Source organism: Podarcis tiliguerta (assembly GCF_965153285.1).
Source record: "Podarcis tiliguerta genome assembly, chromosome: 2".
In the NCBI taxonomy this organism is placed as follows: domain Eukaryota; kingdom Metazoa; phylum Chordata; class Lepidosauria; order Squamata; family Lacertidae; genus Podarcis; species Podarcis tiliguerta.
Window position 1 is genome coordinate 29031567 of NC_139535.1, and position 23712 is coordinate 29055278.

The 23712-nt window shown below is 41.7% G+C and overlaps 1 protein-coding gene across 30 annotated transcripts in view; it reads right to left on the bottom strand.

The window, feature by feature from the left end:
- Positions 1 to 23712, bottom strand: part of FOXP1 (forkhead box P1) — a 521641-nt gene that overhangs the window by 313347 nt on the left and 184582 nt on the right. Inside the window, exon 1 of one of the 30 annotated variants that reach the window (XM_083425287.1) lies at positions 2429 to 2503. The exons of 28 other annotated variants lie outside the window; for them this stretch is intronic. The gene's annotated coding sequence lies outside the window, so the exon portion shown is untranslated. Of the gene's footprint in view, positions 1 to 2428; positions 2504 to 23712 lie in introns of those variants that run through there. One more of the 30 variants, XM_083425242.1, reaches the window with a different exon arrangement.

Below are 23712 nucleotides of genomic sequence, written 5' to 3' on the forward strand. Positions count from 1 at the left end.
CAACCCCCTTGGAAAAACGATCATACAAAGTTATTGCGTTTTATACTAATAAATGCAATGTGCTCGATTGTTTCTTTCTGCAATATGGATACTGTGCAGGATAATCATACTTTCATGGAAAGGTAATAAAAAATTCTCCATGAAAATAAACATAATATTGTACAGTAATCAAGCAAGAACTATTTCAGGAGCTTTTCATGAGTAGCCATTTACTTTGGCATAGAATTGCCGTGTGTAGCAAAGAATAGAGTATATGCACTAAGGGGGGGAAGGGGGGAAGACTCAAGAACTAATACACAGTGAAAGACAAATTTAAAGCAGCCTTCTGGTGTACTGACACAAGAATATAAAAATGACATGAGCAAGAACAGATTAGTTTACATACTTTTCAATCACAGCTGCTGCTCGGAAACCACAATACCTTTAAAATGACATTCTGAGGAAACAGATACAGCACGGCTGTAGCAGTGGTGAGGCATACTTAACACGAAATTAAAAGGGCATTTTTTATTTACATACTTCATACAGCACTGAACCCCAGCACAATTACATGGGAAATTTTTTAGTATGATTAATTTAGAAATAAGCTAGTGATAAATAGAGTGCACAGAAAATGATTCTGCTGAGCAAATTTTTATCACCAGCCTCAGATGTCAAAACTTGGTTTCAACAAGGGAAAGAGCAAGGCACATCTTCTTGGTTAATATTTAATTGGGTGCTAAAGATTTCTTATAGAGGACCTCTGAACTACTGCTGACAGCCTCGCGAGGAATCCCCAGTGATGCCAAAGATGCATGCCCTTGCTGTATAAACTAAAATAACATGAAATTTAATCAAGTCATTCAATTAATAAATCACTTTAGTGGACACTGCTGCCCAACTCCTATTTAATTACAAAATTTAAAAAATATTTGCACACTGCAAGCACTCAGATGGGCTGTGAGGTTCCATAATACATACTTAACACTTGAGTGGGAGGGCAAATTTATATAATAAATGCACAGCTAAGTGCAATGATCTGATTCCACTCAAAGTGCAAAATCATTTAGCCTATCTTGTGGGATTAAAAAAAATGCAAATAAACTTCCCCCCCACTCTTTGCATTTATGCCATTGCCATGGCTGAATCCCAGGACTGAGCTAAATCAGCTGCTTTACTACTACAGAAAAGGCTGCCATCTTGACAGGCGCCAGTGAAAAAACTCAACACTAGCTCAACACTGCTAATAAGTGTGCATGCACACGAAAGCTCATACCAGTAACTAACTTAGTTGGTCTCTAAGGTGCTACTGGAAGGAATTTTTTTATTTTGTTTCGACTACGGCAGACCAACACGGCTACCTACCTGTAACTAGAACTTTGAACAAAGTTCGAACGAAGCATTATGAATGATATGTGAACATTACCACCTTTTTAAAACAATGTTTTCTGGAATTCCACTGTGCAATTTCTTATTAACTTGCAGTGTTCCACATTCTTGTCTACGATAGTACAGAAAAGAGCTCATGATGGCCTCAGTTTTGCCAGTTACCATGCAAGAGTATGTTTACAAATCCTATAGCTGCTGACCCAAAGGAATAGGAGAATCACAAAATACAGCCCAAGTTTTAATTATTCCAATATGCAATACACAGGGGGAAATATTACTAATAGATCTAAAATCATTGCAACAGAAATAAGATTAAATTTTTAACTACACCATTAAGAAACATTCAATTGCCTGTTCTCCTGAAATGCATTTAAACCTTGCCTCATTCTTACAGAGGGAATGGGGAAGTTAAGAGCATATTCAACCAATTCATCATAGATTGTACTGACTGTTACTATGTTTTTTGAGACCAAGTATGGATAGTGTTTGAGACCTTTAGAACACCATACAATCTGGGCCCAGCAAGTTTCAGGTAACATGTCTCCCACTCTGGGTGCTCACATCCTTTAAGTACTGCTTGCAGCTGTTCTTCGCAAAATGTAGGCTTCTTTCTCCCCTTCCCATCATCTGATAAGGGAGAAAGAAGCGCATTTCCAACTCTGTATTTGGCACTTTCCAAAGCCCCTTGCGAGACGCAGGTGGCACTGTGGTCTAAACCACTGGGCCTAGGGCTTGCCAATTGGAAGGTCGGCGGTTCGAATCCCCACGACAGGATGAGCTCCCGTTGCTCGGTCCCTGCTCCTGCCAACCTAGCAGTTTGAAAGCACATCAAAGTGCAAGTAGATAAATAGGTACCGCTCCAGTGGGAAGGTAAACAGTGTTTCCGTGCGCTGCTCTGGTTTAGCCAGAAGTGGCTTAGTCATGCTGGCCACATGACCCGGAAAAACTGTCTCCGGACAAACATCAGCTCTCTCGGCCAGTAAAGCGAGATGAGAGCCGCAACCCCAGAGTCATTCACGACTGGACTTAACTGTCAGGGGTCCTTTACCTTTACCTTTACCTTTTTAAAAAGCCCCTTGCACTGTGGTTCTCAAGCACCTGATAGCCAGCTGTTTGTTGGGTACTTGGGAACTGCACACAAAGGATGTTAGCGGGTGGGTGGGACAACCCACCTGTCAATGTGACATCATAATGGTGTCATATGATTGACAAGTGGGCTGTCCTACCCATCTGTTGAAGTTGGACCTGCCAAAAAGGTTTCCCACCTCTGCTTTAAGTTTTTCATTCTCTAAGTATGTAAAATGGACAAGAGTGTGCAAGACGGAATTTTCCATCCTGTTTCCTACATTTAGATTACAACAACCAAAGATATCTGTCTCAGCAAGACCGGGGGGGGGGGGGTGCAGAACAGAACTGCATCAAATTTTTTAAAAAGGAAATAAAAGGCTGTTGATGTTTGCTGATGTTGCTGTTGGTGTAAGGTTTTTACTTTGTACTTTTATGAAAAGATGTGTACAACATTTCTCAAATTTGCAAGCCACCTGCGACAGGCTTTCCAATCAAGAGGAGAAAGAAAGATCATTCCATGTCGCGAAGCAGTGAAAATGGATAGCATGGAATTTTACCATTCCACACAGTTCTCGATGCATTATTCTACGCATCAAAACTTTCTTCTTCATTCTGCAACAGACACACATAAATACTGGCACACAAACACAAGCAGCACAAAAATGTGGAGGCACGTTTGAAGCAGCATTAAAATTTAATGCAAATTATGCACTGTTTGGGCAAATTTTCCTTGGGGTGTTTTTCGGTACAGAGTTGCATACTGTATATCCCCCTATTACCTGGTGCAGCAGGCAAGTCAAAGTGTGTTCTGCTGTCTGGAGACATGCAGAAGGACTGAACAGTGTATTTTCACATGAGCAGAACACAGAATCCTCTGCAAACACCATACAGGTATTTATGTAAACCAACCTTTTCATTCTGGAGACTTCCTGCAGTGGACTTCCCTCCCTGCTCCAGACTTCAGCTGGTTTATCTTCCCTCTTGAAGAAGTTTAGTCAAGTTCTTCCAAGGATATTATGATTTTGTTATTTCAGCCTATGAATGCTTCTTTCCCATTTGTGGAGAAGCAAAGTACCTGACAAGTAGAAAAGGCTTTTGAAAGTCTATTTGTATTAGGTCTATGGAGCCATTCTACTGTTTAAATCAGGTCTCATTAAAATTACCATCCACACAAGTTCTCCCACTGGGGAATGTACATGCCAGAGTTACTCTACTTCTGCAGGCAACGCTGGAAGGGGATTGCCTGGCTGCAAAATAGCTGAGGACGTAGATGGGGAAGGGGAGGCGGGAGGATCAGAAAGACTTCAGGGCAGTGCGCAAGTTTCTACTAATCTCCTGAGAATTCAACTGCCATTGTCTCTGCATTTGCTGAAAAGCGCCCATGAAAAAAATATGCTCTCATGAGAGGAAGGTGTCCCCACACTAGGTCAAATATGGCTTCATCTGCCCATTTTATGACGGAAATGTCATGCTAATAAGCAAACACTAAGCCTGGCAGCTGACACAATCTGTATAGTAGCCCCTCAAAGTTTAATTTTTAATAGTAACGGTACTCGAACGTTAACATAAATGTATTAATGTTGAAACAAAGACAATTAAAGTCCATTATTACATATATGTATCCTTCTGTGTTAATGATCTGGAAGATCTCCTCCCTGCCACTTACATTTTGTGCTAATAATTACAAAGGTAGTCAGAAATAAGTTGTTTAAGCTGAAGAAGCAAAACCTCTTTGACTTTTAAATTTAAATGAAGGGGATGATGAATAATATATTTTCTGATTTTTTTGATTTTTTTTTGTTCTGCTGCAATCTATATAAGGTTATATAAAATGTCCATTTATTATACATCCTCATTCCTGGAATCAGACATGCAAAATTACCTTTCCCTTCTTATAGGTTTCATTTTTCACATCAAATGTCATCCAAATAGGTAATCCTAAAATCCTAATTTATAAAAAAAATAATTTTGGAAAGAAAAAAGTCATTGAGGGTTAAAGCGAAAGCCTCATGAATGAACACAAAGCATGATGAATGCTTTGGTGTTTTTTTTTTTTTTTGTTTTTTTTCCCTTGCTTACACTGGAATCTTGCACTTCGGACAAATTAAATGCAAAGTCTGCATGTGGTGGCTTTACCATTTCATATTCATGTGAAATTCATTTGTGTGAAAACAGGCCCCATGTGAAAAACTCATCAAATAACCAGGTCAGAGTAAATCAACACACCCTGTGTCTTGCATGTTGATTCTACAGTCTCAAAACAAGCATATGAATCAGACATTAGTTCTATAATTTTCTATTGTTTGTGCTTCTTGGACCAAGGGTTCGCAAAGGAAACATCCTAGTATCCAAAGTGAAAAGGGTTTATTTTCCTGTGTCAACCATGGTCTTTGGGTGGAGGAATATCTCAGAAATGAACCTTGTGTATCGGCCTAACATTTGACACTCACCCAGCAAAATGAGTAATTTATCTTCTTGCTGCAGCAAAGAATGATTCCTTTGGTTTGTAAAACCCAACCCAAAATATTGTCTGTGTGTCTGGCCTACTTACTTTATAAAATAAAATAAAATGAACCTCTCTCATAGTCTTATTTTAATAAGCAACAGAAGAATCTGGCAACCATTATTTAAGGGAAGCCAAGCCAGTGTACACAAGAGTAGGACATTTGCTTGTTGCCTCGAAGAAAACCCAAAATACATTCCTCTCCTCTGACCTAGCCAAAGTACATGGCCGGATTCTCTTGCAAATTTGTTAAGTGGAGTGAGTTCTACAGATTCCATATAATGGACACGCAACACATTTTTGTTGTGTCTTTCTTGAATTTGTATTTAATTTACAGTTTGCCCAAATCTTTATGGCCTCATAGCACTGATGGAAACATGGGGGAGGACACACGAACCAGTAAGATGGTAGCACATGATAGGGAACAGTGATACAGTAGATATGGTCTGACACTTGCCACGCCAATACATTAAGGCAATTCAATAATCCCTCTTTGGCAGCAGTTATAGACAATATAAGTTGTGCTGTATCTGCAGCTTCTAATAGAAGTGTCCAGGCTCAAGGCTCAGATACCCTGGAGCAATCTGCTGTTTAGGACTTGCCAAGGAAGAAGGGGAAAGGACAGTCATCATCCCCACCCACTTTTCTATCCATCTGAAACCTTCTTCCACTCTACTGTATTTCATTTTAATAGTCATTTAATATATTTTACTCAACTTTATATTCAAAAGAAATCAAAGCAGCTAATAAGCATAAGAAATAACAGATGCTATAAAAACAACCATTATACACAAATGTGCTATAAAAGCTGGCAACATCAACCCCGCCTTGTGTGAATGCATTGCAGATGTCCACAGTGCCTGGAGACAGGCCGTCACGTTGTGTATCCATAGCAGTGACCAGAGGAGAAATGACTGCTGGGAGGAGCTCAGAGAGAAGAAACGCAATGGCGCGTCCATAGTAGCACAACCAGAGGCCATCATCTGCCCCAGCTGCAACAAAACATGTCTCTCCTGTATCGGTCTCTACAGTCATAGCAGGTGCTGCAACCATCCAACAGCTTGATCTCACCCCCAAGGGCACACTCCTACATTGGTGCAGTGGGGAGGACAAACAATGACTATTACTAGCAGATAGGGAATAGCAACATGATGTTTAACCAATTCTAAAAGACCAATTAAGTTTGGTCTGCGTATAAGCTTTCGTGTGCATGCACACTTCTTCAGATGCCAAGCTTAGCTTATAACCAGAACAAACTTAGTTGGTCTATAAGGTCCTACTGGACAATTTTTAAATTTATTTATTTATTTCAACTGCGTCAGACCAACATGGCTACCTACCTGAATCTACAATTCTAAAAGCTTCACAGAACAACCAAACCTTTAAGAACTGTTAGAAGATACCCAATGATGAAGCCTGGTAGAAGTATTTCTTCAGTCTGGGGCTATAATAGGCCTGTTCCTTCGCAGGTAAAGAACTTAATTCGTTCCAGAGGTCTGTTCTTAACCTGAAACTGTTCTTAACCTGAAGCACCACTTTAGCTAATGGGGCCTCCTGCTGCTGCTGCGCTGCCACTGCACAATTTTAGTTCTCATCCTGAAGCAAAGTTCTTAACCCGAGGTGATATTTCTGGGTTAGCAGAAGCTGTAATCTGAAGCATATGTAACCCGAGGTACCACTGTACCTGCCACATTTCAGTTACTGGAGAAACAACAAGCAGGGCCTCAGATCTTGAGTGATGCACCCATTGGGTGGGTGGGTGGAGACCTACATGGGAAGATTCAGCCCCAGTCCTTAAGATACTAAGGCCCCTGGTCATTTAGGGCTTTAACAATAAAAACCAGCACCTCAAATTGAGCCTGAAAACAAGGAGTTAACCAGTGCAGGTGAAATGTCAACCAAGTAATAGCCTCCACCCAACCAGAGCTAAACAAATATCTAGCGGTGCTGGCATTGTGCATTAGTTGGGTTTCCAAAAGTTTTCAAAGGGTGCCTGCCACATGCAGAACATTTTGTGGAACTTCAGACTGGAGGCAACTAAAACATAAATGACTATGGGCAGGCATGTTCTCCCCAGAACAGGGTGCAGTTGATGTGCCAGCCAAAACTGGTAAAAGCACTCTGAGTCAATGCCACCACCCGAGCACCTAAAAGCATTATTGCCTCAAGAAGCATTCCCAGGCTACAAATGTGCAAATGCCATATGGTTCACACATCACAGTGGGTCAGAGTATGGTTTGCTCTGGGATTTTTAGAGTAAGTATAAGACAAAATTTGACTACAGATTGTGCTTGAGGAGGAGCCATGCTCCTCCATTTAGATCATGGCTTAGCTGCCACACTGCACTGAACTAAAATGCTGAGGGATGTGCAAAGCAACGGCAATCTCGTCCTCAGGAGTCAGCTCATTTGACTCGGCATGATGAGAGAATGGGGAGACTGTCTCTTTCCAGAGTGTTCTTGCATTTGGCCTGCCAGATTTCCTACGTCTTTAAACTACAAGAAGCAGTTTCTGAAACAGGGGCCTTTACCAGGTGCTCACCTCCCTGAAGCCATATCCCTGTTGCTATGTACTATCAGCTACTTCATCACCTTTGTTTCAAGCTCCAACCCAGTTCAAGCACCCCAAAGCCCATTTGCCTGCCATCCTTTCATGGACATACCCTTTTTGTCAAGTGTGGTAGCGAAGCATCTACTGTTGTGTTTCTGTATGGCTTGAAAGCAGCACACCACTATCTTTCTTTCACCACCTCACCTACACAATGTTGTTGTTTTTCCCACCCTTATGCTTGTATTATGCCTAATCTCATTGGGGAAGGGTTTTGGCTTAGCAGTACAGCACCTTGTGCAGAAGGCCCCATGTTCAGCGTATTCAGGTAGGCTGGGAGAGACCACTGCCTGAAATCCTGAAGAGCTGTTGCCAGTCAGAGTAAATAATACAGTGGTACCTCACGTAACATACGCTTCAGGTTACAGACTCCACTAACCCAGAAATAGTATCTCGGGTTAAGAACTTTGCTTCAGGATGAGAACACAAATCGTGCTCCTGCGGCGTGGCAGCAGTGGGAGACCCCATTAGCTAAAGTGGTGCTTCAGATTAAGAACAGTTTCAGGTTAAGAACAGACCTCTGGAACGAATTAAGTTCTTAACCCAAGGTACCACTGTACTGAGCTAGATACACCAACGTCCTGACTCACTATTAAGCAACTTCTTATGTGTCTAACCTGACATATGCTTAGCCAGATATATGTTATTATGTTGACCTGTTCCTCCAGAACTTCTATTCAGCCATATTCTACCAAAACTCACCTATCTATTGAATCTATCAATAAAGTAGCAACAGTAGGGGGGAAATATATAGTACAATTCCTTATTACTAAAGCCGCACACATATTGTTGCATTTACTAACCACTTGTTGTTTGCCTGAAACCAAACCAAGAACGAAACAAACCTGCAATAAATGAAACTGACCACATCCTCAAGCTTTTAGAGCAGATTAGTTCTAAATCTGTAGCATTTACGAAGCAGTGCCTCTGGGAGAAACATTTGTTTGTCTGTGGACCCAAGGAGGGTTACAAATTCAGGAGAACAACAAATTAATCAAAACAATCAACAATGAAAACCTTAAAAAATACATCAGTGTAGCAAGTGAAAATTAAAACCATCTTTCTTTCACATCCCTCCTGCTTATTTGTTTTTTTTAAGAGAGAACGTCTTCATGCTCCTCTCTCTGTCAGCAGCCAGTCATTCCAAAGGCACAGAGCAAAAACTCTTTACAAGATAGAAGAGACAAGGAAGGTTACATGAAAGAAGGCACTCGCTTCATTGTGAATTGAGTCCAGGTGTGGAAGTCAGAGCCAATCAAGAGCTGTCAATATAGGAATAACATAATCTGTAAGACTAACCCAGATAATTAGGCCACCATAATCTGATTCAATTGAAGATTATGGCCCTCCTTCAAGGGAATCCACAAAAGAGAGAGCTCTGCAACAGCCTTACAAAAGGGTTACTGGGACAGAAACCATAGTTGGACATAGCCAGCTTATAAGAGCCTAAGATGGTAAAATGCCTCCTAGCAGCCACCTGAACCAACTTTCAGACATAGAACCAGATCCAGGTGCTACAACCCTGTTCCCTATATGAGACTGTGATACACAAGCAGAGCAACCACACACCACTTCCCAGAGTCAAAATAGTAATGAACTAACCACACCTAGGAGTTTCAGTCCAGTTCATATCAGTCTCTGGTCATCTAGAATTTGGTAATACTACTCCCAATCTTCCATACAGTTGCATACAGATCAGCATGGGATGCAAAACTGAACCAAAAGCACACACCAAACCACACAAAACAACATTCTGGAATCTAAGCAGCACTAAGCAGCTGACTCACCACCTGGTCTGGTGAGCCAAGTGGCTAATGCAATTCCACTTTCCACTTGGGTTTATCAAACATCAGCCTGCTTCTCAGTCTGAACAACTTGTCTCCTGGTGAGAAGATTCTGAAAGAATATGAGTTTCTGCTTCATCCTACTAACCGCCTCTTCAGGAACCAAACAGTATCTTAGACCACGCCACAGTTGTTCCTGCTCCTGCTTGACTTTGAGTTTTCTGACCCTCTTACCACTTGGGACACTGATATCTAACACCCATCCCTGTCTCTTTTTACAACAGCAGGTTGTCCATCAGGGTCAATCAAGGTGTTTATATCCCTAAAACTAGTTGGCAGCCAGACTGAAATGAGCCCAGAGATGGATCTTTTATCATAGGAAACAAAATTCTTAGTAGAAGAACCACCTAGTCCAATTTTCAGCTCCAAAGAGAAGACTATTCTACCTGCAGCCAAAACTGATATTAAACAGCATGGGAAGCAAACTGAACTAAGAAAGAACCAGAAACCTGCTCTACGTGCATGAATACCCCCTACATGATTCAGAACTCTGTGCAATCAAGTTTCTTAATCATACTTGGAGCCTATGCTCACAGTAGGAGGGTGCTAGAAATGGAAAGCAAGAGTCACCTCGGACAAAGACACCTGGAAGAAAACTGGGGACAAAGCAGTTCAGTACAAAAGCAAATGATAGCTTTTTGTATCTCACATGAACAATTTACATATTGTGGGATTACCTAAGGATGAGCAAGATTTCTACTTAATCAGCTACCTTGAAGAATAGATTCCCAGAGTGCTGGACTTAAACTCAATGGATGATCCCATTAAAGTGGAAAGAGCATGAAAAATGCCCTTGAGAACCACAGCTAATACTACAAACAGCAAGAAACAATCATTCTTACGTTCTGCAATTTTCAGACCCCAGAAACAAAAGGCTGAATGATGAAAGCAGCACAGGGTGAAAGACAAGGGGACGGAATCCTAATACTTCATTTGTAATTTTTCTTTCACTGACTGCAATTCTGGTACTCAGGTACTAAGAGCATGGCCCTTCTACCACCAAAGTAAGTCTCTGGGGGGAAATTCCAAAGTTTTTTTCCCTCCTGTACCCAGACCAACCCAAGGTCAGAGACAAACAAAAGCCATTTCTCTTCTGAGATGCAAAGTGACAGAAAGAGTTTCAAAAGGATAAGTGAAAGTAAAAGCTTAAAGAGGCAAGCAACAGCTAGCAAAAACACATCCTAAACTCCCCAATGCTCTGCTCACATATGCTCAGTTACTTTGATATGCATGCTATGTCACACAGGAGTATTGTTTTAATTTACTACTGCTGTGCATCTATTAGATTCAATTAGGGTTCTCACTGTCACACTCTTGAAAAGAGCCCCAAACTCGTCTTTGCAGATTCATCACAGACTTGGGGTGTTACATTTTCAGTGCAGAAAAAACAGTCCCAAAAAAGGTTCAGGTAGAACTAGCTGATAGCAGCTTAAATGAACAGTGTGGTGTAGTGGTTAGAGTAGTGGACTGGGATCTGGGAGACCAGGGCTCAAATCGTCAACCAGCCATTAAGCTCCCCAGACGACCTTGTGCCAGTCACTCACTCTCAGTCTAACCTACCTCACAAGGTTGTTGTGAAGATAAAATGGGAAGGAGAGGAAATATGTATGCCACCTTGAGCTCCTTGGAAGAAAGGTGGAGTATAAATGTAAATAAGTAAATAATGCATAAAATAACATTCAAAACCAGCCATGTGTTCCTCCATCCCAAATTACAATGCACCTGATTTATTGTTCGTCCAAAATCTAGAAAAGGCAACTTCTTACTTCAGTGTTCCTCCATCCCTTTCTGCTTGGCTTCCCGTAGTCTGGCTGGCCATTATGAGAATAGGATGCTGAACTAGATAGCCCTTTAGTCTGATCCAAAAGTGTTCTAGCACAGGGGTGGGGTACCTCTGGCCGAAGGCTGAATGCAGCCCTCCAAGCATCTCTACCTGGCCCTTCAGGCCTCCGCCCAAAGCCACACCACACCAGGCCATGCCCCTAACTGGCCTTGTTCTGCACCCTCCTCTAGAAACTTTGCCAGACTGGAATGTGTCCTTGAACTGTGTTAATACCTCTTGCTTGCCTGGGTAGAGTTTGGTGTGTGCCCAGCCATACCCATTTTTCCCACACCGACCACGGGTATATAGCTCTCAGAAGGTTGCCCTCCAGGGAACGTGGTTGTTCGGCTGGAAAGGGTTCCCTGCCACTGTTACAGCATTTTCTATATTCCTTTCCACATTTATTTCTGTATGAGAAATATCAGGAAAGAGAAAGGGGCAAAAGCTCAGATGTGAGTGCCCCCTGTATCTAAGAAGAGAAAGGAACAAGTGCTGTACCTTGCTTTGTTTTTATGTAAGCCATATGGACGAAGGATGGGTTAGACAATCATATAACCATTTACTTCAAAATAAGTTCACTGAACTCCATGCAGGGGCAGAGGAAGTGGGGTGCAGTGGGTGCGGGCTGCCCTGGGTGTCACCACTGAGGGGGATGACAAATTGCACCACGGGGCCTGAGACGCGGTGACTTGGGCGCGCACAAGCTCTACGCTGCCCAAACAGTCCACCTGCTGCCCCCCTCCCCCAGCTGTAGGGTGGCTGAGTGGGAGGAGGCAGGCAGACTTTGGAAGCCCTGTGGTGTGCCCCGCCCCTATGGGCTGCTTGCCCCGCCCCCTATGGGCGTGCCACCCCAGGCGCCCGAGTGGCTTCCTTTGCCGCTGTCTTCATGGGCTTACTTCTGAGTAGGCATGCACTGCAAGCCTGTCAAAGCTCCGTTTTCTGTAATAGTGTCCCATGTTTACCTGTGTTTGGGTTGGATCCAAATATTTCATGCAGCTCCCTTTTATATTTTATTCTCCCTCTCTAAATCTTTAGCAAGTGAAATCTATTATGATGTCAAAAGGTAGCTGACAACATAAAATGTATCCCACTGAGTTGATGCTGCACACATCTAAATTTACAACAACATAAGTATCATAAAAATTATAAGAACTGCAAATTAACCGCTGATGGGTTGTTTTTTTTTAGTTCACTGACATAAATAATAGTAAGGACCTGGATTACTTCCAAACATCCTTAAGTCTATTTAAAGTGTCAAAAATTATCCAGGAAACCTGTTTCAGCCTCAGACTTATCTTCTACAACACACTGCATGCCACTGAGAGAAAGGTAGGCCCTCTGAAATCAAGCAGACAATTTAGTTCAAGCACTGTTGATTTCAGTGGGATGTAGAGGCAACTTGCTATCTCAGAAATGCACTCTTATAGAAACAACAAAAGAAAATAAAACTATGAACATCAGAATTCAGTGGTGCTTTAAAAAAAAAATTGTGTGTCTGCATATATACCTGCAAGCATGATTTCTTTGTTAAATAATACAAACTCAACCACACCTAAATCAAATTTTCGTTCTCCATTCTTCACAGACCAGTATCACAAGTGAAACCCTTTCTTTGTTTCACAATTTGATGTTGGAATTGGATGTTGAAGAATATACCTCATGGAGCTCCTATCAGTAGACGTTCTTGTTTGCTATATTGTTTGTATGCCAACACTAATGCTTGTCAGCATGCCTCTGAGAAGAGAGTTACTTCCCAGCTGCTCCATAGACAGCAGGTAGAAGTCGACACATTGCTTTGTGGGTTTCACACAACAGGCACACTGCTTTGCTCTGGACTGGCTACTCCTTTGCCTTAATATTTTTGACGGCGGGTTCCCCTCTCCTCCTCCCGCAAACAGAATGGTTTCTAATGTTATGAGGAGCACAATAATTTATAATATTCTGCACAATAAATGTCCCCTTTTCAAAAATGCATCAGATCTCGCAAAGAAGCCCTTTTCAGTAGCAATTATGACATCACTCATTCAGGAGTGGTCTTTACTGACGTCAACCAGTGCAACTATTCAAGATCAACTGAGCTTTGGCAGGAGGAGACAGGTACCGTCCACATTTGCTAAAGCTGTGAGGAGGTGTTCTTCATGCACAATTCACTTAAACTATTTTCTCAGCAAATATAATTATACTAGGAAGTGATTAAAGGTGTTGATACATATTAAAGTTATAATGTAAATTTAAAAGAAAAAGAACATTTGAAAGGAGCCCGTGCCTTTTAAAATCCCTGCCTGGCTTAAAACTTGATTCTCTTACTTACTCAAATTTCCAGTTGCCCATTCATGCCAGATGGGCATGAGGCTTTCCCATGTCTATAATGTGAATACGAAACTTGCACCGGCTACAAGACTCAGCCAGTTTTTTAAAAAAACAACAACAACACCGTGCTTTCTCGCCTGCATTAACAAAAAGGAAATGCATACAAAATACATGGGGTTCCAAATACAGATGTGTACCCAATATCCTGCCCTGGGACAAACAGATTGGTTTCTAGCTTTGGCATCTAAGCTACACAACAGATAATCCTGCATGCCTATATTGTCATGGTCCAGTTCTGATAGTGAATCCAAATTAGCAGTCTCACCGCATAACTTACAGCAATGGAAAAGTCAATGGGAAAGGGCACCTCTCAAATATATTACAGCAGCACAACTGCCCTCCTCAAAGCTTTTTATAAGGTACAGGCATCACCTCCTCTTTAAGAGAAGGAACATGACACAAAGCATGCAAATACATGCCAGAATGGTGGGGGGAGATATATAGCAATGGAGGCAGTGAGGGTCACCTTTCAACATTCCACTTCAGGATTATGGATAAGAGTCATTTTTCCAACCTCAAAGAAGCATCTTCCCACTCCACAGATGAGATGGATTTGGAGGTATATGAATACACCAGCAGTATATTAACAAGGCATAAGAAGGACAAACAGAGCCAAGTGTGAAACTCTCACAGTGCGCTTTGAGTGGTAAAGTATTCTAAACGTAATGTTTGAAGCGGAGAGCCCTCCCATTGTACAGGCTGTTTTTGACTGCATCTACAGCTGTTGATAATGTGCATTTTAGGATTTGACTGTCTTTTAACCATTACTTGAAGGACCCAAGCCAAAATTTGCTTAAAATGTAATGACATCTGCTGAAATATTACAATTTGCCTCAGATATGTAGGTGCTACCTTCAGCAGAACATCAGATCTGTGGCCAGCCATCAGACAACAGTTCCCAGTGTTAAAATGTAAGACTTCAGCCTTTCCAACATTTGATTATGTGTCAACACAGCATTATAACATGACACACACAAAAAAGTTGTAAGGGATATTCATCATACCAGTTAAGGATCAACAGTGATTTGGGTTGGGAAACACTGCTTTAATCAGTATTTCCTAATCTGCAGGAGAACACTAGAAGAGAAATACTAATACCATCAACCAACATAAAAATAAACCAATTAAATTTGGAGTTTAAAACCAATATATCAACCATAAATCCTGATTCCAAGTGACAATAACTACTCCATCCTCTCTATTGATTGAGTTGTTTTTATCATAATCTCCTGTATCTTGATTATCTTAAAGCAGATTGTGCACCTAGCCTAATTAAAATAAACCTCCTCAAATCATATTTGCAGCTCTGAATATAGTACATTTGAAGTATACTCTGTATTTCATCTCACATTACAGCTGGTCCCTAGCTCAGAAAGCAAAGCAAACTTTTCTATTCTTGTGAATATTCTCTTTTTTTGCCTTTCTACATACCCAGCAATAACACATTGGATTTTTTAAATGTAACTTTTTTTTAATTAATCAGACCGATCTTTTATTCAATTTTTCTCAGCACCATGATGGTTATTTTCCCTGTCCATAAATCTTTAGCAATAGTCTACATGTCTCTGTGGTAGCTTTCTGAAACAATGTGTAATTGTGTTCTACTAAACATTTTTCTTATTTATCTCCCATTAAACCATAAGTCACATTTTATAGTATCCGTTCATAGTCAGAACAAGTTTCTGCTTAGCAGAATGCAAGTCTAGTAGGTAGTAGACTCTTGTAATGATATTGATAATGGGTACAAATTATAACATTTATATGAGGGAGGACAGACTACTCTTTGTTTTATAGTCGTATCATAGCTTTCCCCAAATTGTATCTCCACTGAAAATTACAGCCTTTTCCCATGAGTGACCTACCTTGCGGATATTTAGGTCTGCTTTTCTCAAGCCAGACAGTGATTGGATCTACAAATCTGTAGTTCCATTTTAATGAACTTAGGCTTTAACATGCTGCTATTATGCTGGCTCACATCAGTTTCAAACCTCTCTTCGTGTTCCCAAGACAAAACCTAATTCTCTGCTGGGCAGAAAACACTGATACATCTGCATGAGGGAAAACCCACGAGTAAAACTTTAGAAACAGACAGATTGTGGTAAAAAGATGGTAACTCTGTTTCAACTGTTGCCGGAAAAATCCGAGGGCTCCCTTGGACAAAAAGTAAAGACACCAACCAGAGTAAATTGGAGCAAATCAGCAGCCTGTAGGCTTGGCCTTTATTGTACTGTTGCAGCAGGGTGTTCCCCTCCCTCGCAGGAGAGAGGAAAGACCCAGAACAATGGTGTGCAAGACCTTATAAAAACTTTTGAAATTCCCCTCCTCTAGGTCAAGCCCACCCCCAGAAACATCATGCATACATTACAGAAAGGAGGGGTTGAGGGAGGAGTTGTGGTGGTAACCTGAGTGTCTTGTCACCTGGCTGGTTCCTCCTTTCTCCCCCTCCCATGAACCAGTTGTGAATAACAAAGAAAAGGTGCAGTTTCCTTCCCCCTGAGGGGAATCCGGCCATGGTCCTTTTGTTGCTGTCTGCTCTGAATATACAACCGTATGCAGTCCATTGTGTCCATGATGAGATGAGCCTGAGCCCATCAGGATGCTTATCTCGCTTATCATGCCCCACCAGGTGCAGTAGCCAGGTATGTGACTGCTCGCTTAGGGGATTATGGCTGACCGTCACCAGGGCACCCCCCTTAGCTAGTCCTTGAAATATGGAGTAGAATAAAAGTGGAACAGTGCAAATCTGATGTATGGTTGATTTTCTATGAATTTATAACAGAAGTGTAGCGTATGTAGTGTGTGAGTGTGAGTGTGTGTGAAGTCTGCACAAACTGAATGATGGGGGGGGGGGTTTCCTGCTACACCCCCACTTCAAATTATTACATTTGTCTCATCAGGAATATGGGCTAAAAGACCCTTCCCTGCATTTGGGGGTTTCTTACCATACAGAGTGGAGCCACCCCATTTTGTGAATCAAACAACAACTGCAGTCTGGTGCCAGCCCTGAAACTTACACAAGATGTAGGGGGAAAACAAACAAAGGAAATGAAACAAAGAACAGTTCAACAAAGTGCTAAAATGGAGTTGTTTACCTGTAGCTGCTATTCTTCAAGTGGGTATTGCCACATATATGGAAAGGTGCCTGCACAAACCGCAAGAGGGTAAACAACCCTGCAAATATCTGTGATACAAATGGCTCCAGCAAAAGGTATAAACCGTGAAAATATGCTAGAAGGGAACAGGAAACTGCTTGTTTTAAAGTTCATAGCAAGGAAGGAGATAGTTAAACTATACATGCTGAAATCCTTTGGGCAGAAACAGACTGCATGTGGTAGAACATCCACAAGCAACAAACCAAATCTAGTATTGTATACGTCAGCAGCTAAAACTCTGGTGCAGCAATAAAACTGCTAGCATATTTGAAAAGCTAAGCAACAAGCAGCTCCGGCTCGCCCAGCCCTACCCATTGCCACTCCACCACCGCACTTAACTGACCTGGGGGTTCTAGATCACAGGCTCTACTGGTCAAAATGGAAGCCGCAGAGATCGCCCTCTCCCAACAGAAACAAACCAAGACTGCTCCATAGGAACACAAGAACCAAACTGACTGGACAACACAGTAATAAACCCGAGCATGAACTGACCGTTGACAGTTGAAAGTGCATGCGCTTACTTGCCATTAGAACGTTTGTCTACCAACACTTATACGATTGGTTAGAACGCGCCTTGTACATAAAATGTGTTAAACCCAATACATAACATCCTCATTTAATTTTCACCTGTGGCCCCCTTGGAATATCTTGGGGGTATTACAAACTCGTCTATTTCACACTGATGTGGGTTTCACATGCGATGATTCATAAGGGTATTCTTAGGGGCACTGATGTAAGCTTTTATTTCCCTTTCCATCCCCTTGAAGAAGCCCTCATGCCAAAATCAAAAAACTAGACAGAGGCGAGTGTGAAAAGCTGGTGGGAGACTCTACCTGGATTCTGCATACATATCCCATCAGCTGTTACAAATACACTTAGCCTAATCAAACAACTACACGCAGATCACTCCTTCTGGGCAAGAATGCAGCACAAAGGTGTATTCAACAAAACTCTAGCTTACCACCTGCTCTTAAACCTAGTCTATGTTTTCGTAGGTGCAGCCATTTATTCCTGCATCCCCTGTTTAGGATAACATAACAACAACAACAACAACAAGAATTTATTATTATTTATACCCCGCCCATCTGGCGGGGTTTCCCCAGCCACTCTGGACAGCTTCCAACAAAATATTAAAATACAATAATCTGTTAAACATTAAAAGTTTCCCTAAACAGAGCATACCTGACCTGCTTGTAGTCTTTCCCTTACTTTTTTATACTGGAGATTTCAGGAATTGACCTAGGACATATGACATGGGTAGCATGTTTTCAACTACCAAGTTAAGTTCAGAAGACATATAAGACACTTGGAGGAGCATACAAAATTATATTTGGCTTTTTTCAAATATTGGCAACTAGTGATTTGTTCTCTAAGGCTTCCAGCAATGACTTGGGGACAATAGCAAAAAAAAGGGGGGGAGGGCAGTGACTTCTGGGTTATGTAGGATAGGTGGGTCCTGAACGAAATCTCCATCATAAAACGCTTGGAAAACACTGGAATTGGATTTCCTTTTAATAGCAATTTTTCTTCTTGGTGTCTGCTGATGCTGTGCAGCGATTCTGCTTGCTTTAGAAGGGTAAAACAAAACAGCAAGCCAAATCTCTCTATTTTAAAGGGAGTGGTTTCCCAAGAAAAGCATAGTCTCATTCCCTTCCTATTTCCTGTAAGATACACAGAAAAATGCAGGCAGCAGGAGCAGCAAGCATCAGTACTAACTTTGAAAAAGATTGTGTAGCGACAGCTGGGCAGCAGGAGGCCTTAGCCTGATAGATTGCCAGGGTCTAAAAGGTAGAAATAAGTCTACAGCTTCTTCATTTTCAGGAGGAGGGAGCAAAGTTCTAGGCACAAAGCAACTTTCCAACTACAATTCATGTCAAATTAAAGCTTTCTATTTTGGATTAAAAGTGAGCTTTAATATCAATCGCTGCATAGAAGTTTGAAAGATTAATCACCTGTAAACAGTGTGTGTGTGTGTGTGTGTGTATACACACACACACACATACACACACAAACAATAAAAAATATACTAACACAACTCCCCAACACTGTCTCTTTTACACAGTAGACTGTATAGAAACTCAATGCCAAATTATTATTAAGAGGAGGAGGAGGATTTTAATAACGACAAAATCCACCAATACAATAGATCTTTGTAGTGACAAATCGACAACAGATGTTACTCCCAGTGAACTAAGCCTAAAACTTTGAAAGGTTTTTAGCACTGTAGCTATGATATACAAAACAAGGCCCATGTTCCAAATATTTCACTTAGCAAAATAAATAAGAGTTACATGTATTTGATGCAAGAAGCATTTACGAGAGAGGAGCACTACAGTAAACATTGCCTAATCACACCCTGTGAAGAAGGTCAGTGTGCTTAAAACCCAAAGTCACATTAGTATCCTACATTTAATTAATAAGTCTCAGCACTACTATTACCATAGTTTTAACTGTAGCTCCTTTCCTGACACTAAAGGACCTAAGCATTAACAAGCTACTTATATGTGGAGCTTCTTGATATTGCTGATGAACTGCTACAAGAGATTGGTGCCATAAAAGTGTAGGCTTCATCATAAATGCTATCATGCTAAGCTGTATGTCTCTGGGGTATCGGAGCATGTGGTCACAGTTTGTAAGCATTCTCATTCATTCACTCACTCACACACACACAGACACAATATTGCTGTAATCCACGAAAGCATTTTCAAGTACAGTGGTACCTCAGGTTACAGACGCTTCAGGTTACAGACTCTGCTAACCCAGAAATAATACCTTGGGTTAAGAACTTTGCTTCAGGATGAGAACAGAAATTGCACAGCGGCGGAGCAGCGGCAGTGGGGGGGCCCATTAGCTAAAGTGGTACCTCAGGTTTAGAACAGTTTCAGGTTAAGAATGGACCTCCAGAACAAATTAAGTTCTTAACCCGAGGTACCACTGTATAGCATACATTCCCAAAGTTACACTTAAAGCCCAGGTATTGATAAAGCGCTCTCTCTCTCTCTCTCTATATATATATATATGCTGACACTTTCAAATTGAAAATTCATGATAACTGGTGAAGCTTGACACAAGCTGGTATTAAGTGGAAGTTCTGCTTGTATGCTGCCTACTTATTTGAACCAGACAGAGCCCTACCAGCAACTTACTTTAAATAATAAAGGTATTTATCGAGAGATGAGCAGGTGTTTATTGAGAGGGAAGCAGGTGGCACTGTGGTCTGAACCACTGAGCCTCTTGGGGTTGCCAATGAGAAGGTCGGCAATTTGAATCCCCACAATGGGGTGAGCTCCCGTTGCTCGGTCCCAGCTCCTGCCAACCTAGCAGTTCAAAAGCAAGCCCAAAAGTGCAAGTAGATAAATAGGTACCGCTCCGGCGGGAAGGTAAACGGCATTTCTGTGCGCTGCTCTGGTTTTGGTGTCCCGTTGCTGGCCACATGACCCAGAAAAACTGTCTGCGGACAAATGATGGCGCCATTGGCCTATAAAGCGAGATGAACGTTGCAACCCCAGAGTTGTTCGCGACTGGACTTAACTGTCAGGGGTCCTTTACCTTTACCTTTATTGAGAGATGAGCAGCCTGGTTTGTTCTTTCTACAAGGTTATTCAGCGGAACAATCAAAGCATAGGAAGCTGACACACCAAGATGCAAACTAGATGCTTGCTAGAGCAACGTATACAGAGCACATGGGTTGAAGATGCTCGTAGACACTGAGTCTTTCCGTGAAGCAAGCACACAGGAAAGAAAGGGCAGACCTATCTCTTCACTCCACCCACTGCAATCAAAGCTGAGATCACCCATGGTTACCACATGGGGACATTTTCCCTAAGAGTCCTAGCCACACAGTAAGGAAATCTGTTTCAATCATGTTGGTGGGGAGTGATAAGTCTACCCACACTCAATGCGCTGCCTTCCCAATAAGGTTCCCCTGTCCTTGTAATGAAGAAGTTAGAAAACAGATACATAGTTGCATTTTTGGAATCTAGCAACAGTCCTGGCAGCATATGGTACATACCCTACTAGATTATTCTGCTGCAGACATGTTGAAACACACTCAGGTTAAAAGAAAAGCTTTCAGAATGTGGCAGTAGCATTTCAGAAATGTTAGGCTTAGCCATTTTTTTCTGACATGCCAGCTTTCAGTGACCAAGAAGTCCAGGTTTCTGTTTCTCTCTCTCTCTCTCTCTCTCTCTCTGCCTGCCCCCAGAAAGTATTCAAAGATGTAATTCCCAATATACTCCTAAAGCGTGAAAGTCCAGGAAAGACTTCATGTGATTTATCTGCACTTGGTTTTGGGCTATGCCAGCACAAGCACAACATCAGAGGGAGGTAAAGAAACCAAATAGCTTTTTAATCACTTGTCAAATTAATTCTTGCTATTTTGTGATGTGCAAAATGGGAAGCCACATTCTAAGAGGTGAAACACCTCTGGGTTGGGTTTTTTTTTTAAGTAAGTACCTAGTAAAGTGGATTACAATAAATTAAAAACGATGTAGATAAAGAAAACAGAAGGATATATTTTTGGGGGGGGGAGGAAGATAATTTATTTTCCTATAGACATAGTTGCTGAAGTTTAAGTTGCAGAAAATGTAAGTCGTTATTTCATCATCCTGACGATGATTAGGCTTCCTAGAAAATAGATGTCAGGGACTGGTTGAACAAAGAGGAATGGTGGGAAGATCCAGCTGTAGCACAGCAAAGGGAAGAAGGCTCAGAGACCATGAACTGGTGATGGGACAGCAATGACTGGTCAGAGGGAGAAGAGGGAGAAGACTGGGAGAAAGTGGTGTCAGAAGCTGAAGAGGTAACATGGTTTAGTGAGCAGGAAGAATCCGTTGCAGAGAGAAGTTCAGGATCAGAGGCAGAAAATGAAGCAGGAGAGAAGGATGATGGAGGTCAAGAGGCAGAGACAAGTCAGGCTGGTGAAGAAGCATGGGTGTCTCCCCTGCCTGCTGCAACAAGTTCTCCTCCCCCGATCTCCCAGTACCAGCAAAGGCATGAAATGGGAGGAGCAAAGGCAGACATCCAGGCACAGTCTTAGATTGCTTGGGAAAGACCCAGGAGAGGAGGGGACTTAGGCAAGTGTGGGAAAGTGGGAACCTTCAGTGTCCGCAATTGCCTCATAGGGGCAAGATCTAATGGAGAAGAGTTGCTACGCTCATTAGGCTTCGTACTCCTGTGCAGAGTACTCTTTCTAATAAAGAGTTAACGTCACCTCCTCTGTGTGATTTACTGCTGGCGCACTCCTGACAATATGAGTATCAAACCCTAGCACTGTGATTCTCTGATTGGGCACTTCTGGCAGTTCCCCATGGCTCTGATGTTTAGATGGCCTTCACTAGGTCTGAGCCTTTAGTGTGGCGGGCCTTGCAGAGCTGAACTCCCTACCAGTAGAAGTTTGACAGGAACCATCCCTTGCTTCCTTCAGATGCCCTCCGAAAACTTTTTGTCTATTTGTTTAGACAGGCTTTTACAACATTGTTTTTCGTTTTGTTTTAAAGGTGGGTTTTTAATGGCTCTTTCATTGGTGTCACCCTTCTATGTTGTACTCTGTCTTGTTATGTTTTTGTGAAAGTGTGGATGATACATTTGTAAATAAAGAAATAAGCTGTGCAGAGGATGGGCATTCTGAGCTCAGACTGTCCATTCTCCATTGTTTGATATTTTGAGAAAGGTGTTCCCAAATGCTCAATGACAGGCATAGGCAAACTCGACCCTCCAGATGTTTTGGGACTACAACTCCCATCATCCCTGATCACTGGTCCTGTTGGCTAGTGATGATGGGAGTTGTAGTCCCAAAACATCTGGAGAGCAGAGTTTGCCTACACCTGCTCAATGACATGTTCATATTTACTGAATGTTCAAAGGTACATTCACTACAGCAAATAAACACAAGCACACACTGATGCAGTAGAGGACCATGCAAAATGTGGAATGGCTCTAAAATAATACTACGCTGCGAGAAGCCATGCTATAAACCAAAGGTCCCTAAATCCAGTTCTATCTATATCTGACCTGAAACTAATTAAATATATGTTAAGAGTCTCAAAACACCACACACATCAAAATTAAAATAATTAAAACCCTCCCTTCCTCCCATTACACAGAATGAAGTGGCAGCGAAGGATATATACCAATGTTCAGACCAACAGGCAACAAGTTGCCATAAATAATGTAAATAACTAAGATGTGGGTAATAAATCTACAGCTAAGCAAGTTATTTTGGCATCTTACTTACGAAATGCAGCACTTTGATCCCACTCTATCATCTACATTTACAGCATTTCAGTGGAATTAAGGGCTACTTCATCTAAAACATATGCGCTACTTCTATATTGATATGGTGAAACATTGCTGTTATGACTAACAGATATATAACCAAATTTCACTATCTCAAAGATCCAAAGGGTTTGACACAAAAGGGATTCAGAGGAATTTTGAAATATCAGCATGTATCCGTTGCTGTATAGCTCTCTATCCGCTTGTGATAAGCACTTCCAGCCTACTTCTTTCCTCCATCTTTGCCTCATGTTTCCAGCTCACTTTGAGGAATGCTTAGTTTTTTTTTACCCTAACCAGCAAATAACCTTGCTCTTTTTCCTGGAGAAATGATAGCCACCAAGTCCTGTTGATACCTGGCACCATGGAATCCACATTTAAGCAGACTGCCTGCAGCCCAGCATGACAGGGAGCTTCTGGTGCATCCATAACTATATACAAGCGCGCACACACACACACACACACACACACACACTTGCTTGATGTAGAAAATATCAGGATCTAATATAACTAAGCTACCTATTTTACCACTAATGGTAAGATGATGCATATTGGACCACTCAGTGCTGTTATCCACTTTGAAAGTGCTTAATTTCACGTATGTTGGGCTTTCTGCACATAAATGCCGTGAGTCCACATTTGAACTCTGGAATGCATTATTTTTTTAAAAAAATAAACAACTTGCTAACCCAAGAACACTGA